General features: G+C 39.5%; 1 long non-coding RNA gene across 1 annotated transcript in view; it reads left to right on the top strand.

Moving 5' to 3' along the window:
- Positions 1-657, top strand: part of LOC107051913 — a 60791-nt gene extending 60134 nt beyond the window's left edge. Inside the window, exons 3-4 of the long non-coding RNA XR_005843016.2 lie at positions 83-133; positions 434-657. This is a non-coding gene — a long non-coding RNA (uncharacterized LOC107051913). The remainder of the gene's footprint in view (positions 1-82; positions 134-433) is intronic.
- The last annotated feature ends 5343 nt before the right edge of the window (positions 658-6000 follow it).

Here is a 6000-nt window from a genome sequence, read left to right on the forward strand (position 1 = left end):
CATGCTTCAGCATGTTTTGTTTTAGTCTGGAAATAGATATCACGGGTGATCTTACTTTTGTTCACCTTTTCTTTCTACCCAGAAACTTGTCCCCTCAAGCTACTGATGACACATTCACTTTGCACCTTCACAGGTATGCATTCCACAGTGTATGGATAATTAAGGATTAATTACTTCTGAAATGCTTTATATCACCAGTGGCTGGCCATGGCAAACTAATTGATCTAGCTGTCTATGAGAACTGAGGGCAAACTGCCCCTTCTCAGAACACACTGTACTGTTAAGGATGAGCTTTGCATTGCATTTCTATTAGTTCTTATGAATAGCTTTAATTGACCAAAAACTAAGTATTTTTTTTGTGTTTTAATTTAAAATAATATTTATTTCAAAAATTGTATTATTTGTTTGTTTGTTTGTTTTTGTTTGTTTTCAGAGAGAGAAAGGGGAGATCTGCCTTTTGAAGCAGAAAAAGCAACTGCTGCAAACCTGCAGTGTGTTTAATGGAAGAGGACGTCTGGTTTCCATGTAACGCTAATAAAGTATTCAGTACACTGGCAGGAGGAGCCTGGAATGGATGTGGGTGGTGAGGGTTGTGGGAAGCAGAGAGGAGACAGAGGGGTGTTAGAGGATGGCCAGCTTGTGATAGCAGGGAAATCAAAGCCTTGTAAAGAGGAAAATATTTTAAATGTTATTTCAGTGTTTCATCAAAAAAGATTTTGCAAAGCTATTTGTGACTGACTCTTTGGAGATCTTGGTATAAGGTTATACTTATACATGTTTAAAGCAATTCCAAGATTTATCCATTTAGAAGAAAAAGTGTAAAACTTAAAAAAAAAATGAAAAAGAAAAAATGTATTTTCTCCTTGTCTTCATAAAAGAAGGCAGAAGAAAAAAAAAAACAAAAAACAGAGCAAGCAAATAACCTTTTTTTTTTTTTTTTTCCTCCCTGAAAATAACCCTAGAAACACCCAGCACAGCATAAAAAATCATCAAATGCTTTTGAACTAAAAGCCATTCTTTTCTTGGGAAAACATGTATAGACAAAAATACCCAAGCTGCCAAACTGATAAATACAATTGACCTGCTGTGATGTTAACTTAGAGCTCATCGATTTCATTTCTGATGTGCCACAGGAACATTCATTTGCACTGAGTGCTAGCTAAGACCTTTTCATTAGTGCTGCAGCAGCTGGATTGTAGATTTGGTCAATGCGGATGGGTATGGAATGACTTGGGCTCTTCTACCCCAGCTTTTGTCTGGCCAGATGTGAGCTTATGACAATAGGCTGTTCCTGTGAAAGGCCAGGCATGGTAGCCCAGGTGCAGTGCTGGAGTAGAGCTGGGGTCAAGCTTTGTGTTATGATTGGATACTGAAAAAAAAGAAATAGGTAATTTGAGTTAAACCTGGTTATTTACTCAAAACAAGCTCTCATAAAGCCATTTTCGAGATTGTATCAGAGCATCTTCCAGTAATGAATTATTCAGTTTAATCAATTTTTCACTCTCTCCTGCATGATTAGGAAACTGGGATCTGGGACACAAAATTGAGAGTGATCCATGGAGCATCTCTAACTTTGATAAGACCAGCCCTACTGGGAATTTTCTTCATTTAAAAACTGGGAGATAAAGGGATTGAGGCCGATGCTGCTGTAGCTGAAAAGGGCGTCTCATTCCATACAGTTCATAGAGACGCTGAGTCCATTCCATCCATTCCATATGTCCTACATCTCTGTGCTGGCAGTGAGATAGTGAGGTCTGGGAATGGGGAATACTGGGAATACTACTCTTCTCTTCTCTTCTCTTCTCTTCTCTTCTCTTCTCTTCTCTTCTCTTCTCTTCTCTTCTCTTCTCTTCTCTTCTCTTCTCTTCTCTTCTCTTCTCTTCTCTTCTCTTCTCTTCTCTTCTCTTCTCTTCTCTTCTCTTCTCTTCTCTTCTCTTCTCTTCTCTTCTCTTCTCTTCTCTTCTCTTCTCTTCTCTTCTCTCTTCTTTTACTTTATTTTCTTTCTCCTCCCCAGATAAAATTGTCTACCTGCAAAATGAATCATCTGAATTTAGGTTTTCCTTTAAAGTTTTATGGGCTGCATATTTGCTCCCCATCCTTTCTTTAATTTTGCTAGTGAGGAGCCTGTCTGTACCATGCAACTCACAACTGCCTGGGAGACCTGTGACAAGTAAATTTCAGTCTCTCAGTAGAGCTGGTATTCTTAGAGCTGCAGGAGCAGTCATCATGAAGGGGAAAGCTGTGAACGCCAATAAATTATTGAAGAAAGCAGGAGAAATATTTCCTTCTGTTGACACATTGGCATTCACCTTTGGGAATGTAATCATGGGAAAGGTAGGCAATCTTTTGTCATAGAGATCTTTTGCTCGGAGAATTCAGTCTTTTTAAAACCTTAGGAGGGAGCCTGCAAGCCCTCAACATGGAAGGGGTATTCAAGTTATAGGATGTCTTCAGGCAGACAAGTTTCTCAGAAATGACAGTGAAACTGAATTAAGTCTGCAACACATTAAAATTACTTGGTGATAAAAAGGGAGGTTAGTGAGGTAGAGAGTAAACCCCTCCAGCTCCCTGACACCCCGGGACAGTTTCCAATCAGGAGGGGGATTGTTTTCTACGAACAAAACAAGACAGCATTAGTACAAGACAGAGCATAAACATGGCAAAATTTAGAGTTCAGAGAAGAACAGAAGATGGAAGCCAACCTCTTGGTGTAAGGCAGAGGAAACAGCAAGGACATGCCTACAAGATCAACATTTCCTTTTGGGTTGTGACATGGGGGAAGGACTGGGGCAGTTCTTGAGAGCTGGGGTGGTGCAGGAGTGGTTTCTTCTAGCCTGAAAATCTGATTCTACCTCTTTCTTCCATCACTGAAACAAAGGAACCTACCCAGGCCTGTGAACATAGATTTGTCTGTCTGAATTTCAAATTTTGCTTGGAAAGCCATCAAATTAGCACTGATGTTTTATTCCAACATCAGAAACGGCAGGGAAAAATACCCAGGAGCTCGTTGGATTTAAATCCACAGAATCATCTCCAGTTTTGTTTAGACGAGATGAGTGAATAACCCCCCTTCTCAGCATCATATTTGGCTCAAATCACCAATTTACTGGTTTACAAAAATCTAAAACTGCCCCTCCGGCAAATTAAGGGATTACGTCAATCACTCAAGTCCATTCTACCTGACAACAGCACGCAGCAACAGGGCAAAAGGTTTGATGCTCTGCTGGAATGTGATAAGGAGAAAATGCCAAATGACACATAGGCAAAGTTATTACCAGCGAGATGAAGACAAACTGGAGGGAGTTCAGAGAAGTGCAACAAAAATGATTAGAGAGCTGGAGGGGTTGATTTAGAAGGAAAGTTTACAAGAACAACTGGCAATATGCACAGCAGGGCTGAGCAACATCTGAGGGGGGAGAGAGAGCCAGTTGCAAACATCTGAACAGTGCAAACACCCAGGGAGGAACACAATTACCCAAGGGGGAAATAACTAAGATAATAGGTTGAAATTAGGAGAAAGAGATAAACATCAAAATAACTTCTCAGTGAAAAGACTGTGGAATAACCTACTATGGGAAGACATGGAAGTCCAAGCCAAGCAGGCTATAAATTCCTTCCCACAGCCCCTGCAGATACAAAAGTCAGCCACAGATAACTTTGAAAACAATTTCTAAGCAACAAATGTCAGAACTTCTGCAAGAAACCAGGTGTGAGAAGGTGTTTAGAACTGATGATTTCCAGATAACTCTACTAGTTTTCTTGCTGTTCAAATGCACAATGGGGAGGAGTTTGAAAAGGCTCTTGCTTTCTGTTTCCTGGGTGAAATGACTGCACTGGAAACCTCCAAAAGTGCAGTTGTGGCAATCAAGACATTGCCCACTCATCGACAAATAGTTTTCCAGTTGAGATAGTTGGTTTAAATCTCCCTCAGGTTTGGAGTGACTGGAAATCAACACCAGATAATGGCTGTTTGGTAGTAGATGTGACATGAGTTAATGCACTCACTTGAATTTCTAGTGGATATTGGACATGTGCTCACATTACAAATGCTTTGAACAGCATGATCAGCATTAAATTAACATCTACACTGACAATCTTGCCAAAGAAATCCAGAAGGAGATGGACATTAGTAATGAACTGCACGTTCACCTTTGGAGTGAAGTCATTAGCAAGGTAAACTTTACCTCATGGGCTCTGAACCTCGTCTCCTCTACTGTATTTCCTAACTCCTGGATGGGATGTCAATTTGCAAAGCAGATTATTTAGCATATTTCCTCAGCATACAAGAAACTGCTACCATTAAAGAAAATTTACATTACAGAACGGTTGTTTATTAGACATTATCATTAATTAATAAGTATTTTTAGCTGCTTCTTGACAAGGAAGGTGCATGGCATGCATGTGACACAATTCATCTGGTTTTATAGAAGGTAGTAATAGCTGCAATGAGTATAGAAGTAGCACAGGACTCTCTTGCAGAGTGGTATTTGAAGGTCTGGCTAAGCAAAGCCACTTAGGCCATTTCTAGTTTATTGTTGTTACACTTTGGTATGGCTTTCTAGTAATTTATAGGGGTGTTTGTTGAGTTCATGAGCTCTTGAGACCTGCATCCAATAAAATAGTGATGTACTTTCTCTTGACTGAAGGCAGAAGCATATATCATTGCATGCAGTGGGTCTGATATCATTTTATGCTGGATGGGGAAAAAGGCTGTGAAGCTCTGTAGCTTAGTAAAAGAAAAGGAAAAGTAAAGAAAAATGGCAATAAAGGACATCACTTTGTGCAGGGCACTATTTTGTTTCTAGATTCTTTAGCTTCATACATTAGCAAGCCGGGAATTTGGTGGGTTAATCCTACCCTTGACTGTAAGATCCCATATTAGTTAACGATCTCTTTCTGAACTTGATATAAAGCCACATAAGTTAATGAGCAGCTATTAGACAAATCATTATTTATATACTTATATATATTCCCATAATTTTTCATCTGTATTTTAACTTTGCCATGACATAGGGTGCTAATCCTTCATGCTCTTGCAGTGTTAACAACAATATCTTTTCCCATTTAATTAATATTTTTAAAAGTTGCCTCATCCTCCACCATTAACATCTTCCCCTCTATCAAACAATAAGTGATATGGATCAGTCTTAGTCGATTAGCTGTAAAGAAGAGGAAAAATCACTAAGGCAGCAAGGCTTATTCTTAAAGTAACTTCTCTCTTTCCACCTACTTGTCTATTCTTAGACTACTGTAAACATAAAATGGTCAGGCAGCACATAGAACAGTCCTATCATGTAGGAAAAAAAAAAAAAATTGGTTCCTAGTGTGACTGTGCACCTTTGCATAAAATAAATAAATAAAAATCTCTGTCATGGAAAAGACAAAGGTAGCATTGCTTTTACTGGTTTTCTCAGAAATCTAACTTCCCTTCCCTTCCCTTCCCTTCCCTTCCCTTCCCTTCCCTTCCCTTCCCTTCCCTTCCCTTCCCTTCCCTTCCCTTCCCTTCCCTTCCCTTCCCTTCCCTTCCCTTCCCTTCCCTTCCCTTCCCTTCCCTTCCCTTCCCTTCCCTTCCCTTCCCTTCCCTTCCCTTCCCTTCCCTTCCCTTCCCTTCCCTTCCCTTCCCTTCCCTCCCCTCCCCTCCCCTCCCCTTCCCTTCCGTCCCCTCCCCTCCCCTCCCCTCCCTTCCTCTTTTCTTTTCTTTTCTTTTCTTTTCTTTTCTTTTCTTTTCTTTTCTTTTCTTTTCTTTTCTTTTCTTTTCTTTTCTTTTCTTTTCTTTTCTTTTCTTTTCTTTTCTTTTCTTTTCTTTTCTTTTCTTTTCTTTTCTTTTCTTTTCTTTTCTTTTCTTTTCTTTTCTTTTCATTTGTTTGATTGTTGTTAAATTCAGCTTGGGATTTCTCCGTGGCTGATCCCAGTGAGAAGTGTTAGCATATGAATTATTTAACATAAACTCAGGTAAGTTTTCTGAGTGTGAAGATTTCTTCAGCTGACAGTTTATATTCC

Source organism: Gallus gallus, chromosome Z (assembly GCF_016699485.2).
Source record: "Gallus gallus isolate bGalGal1 chromosome Z, bGalGal1.mat.broiler.GRCg7b, whole genome shotgun sequence".
NCBI lineage: Eukaryota > Metazoa > Chordata > Aves > Galliformes > Phasianidae > Gallus > Gallus gallus.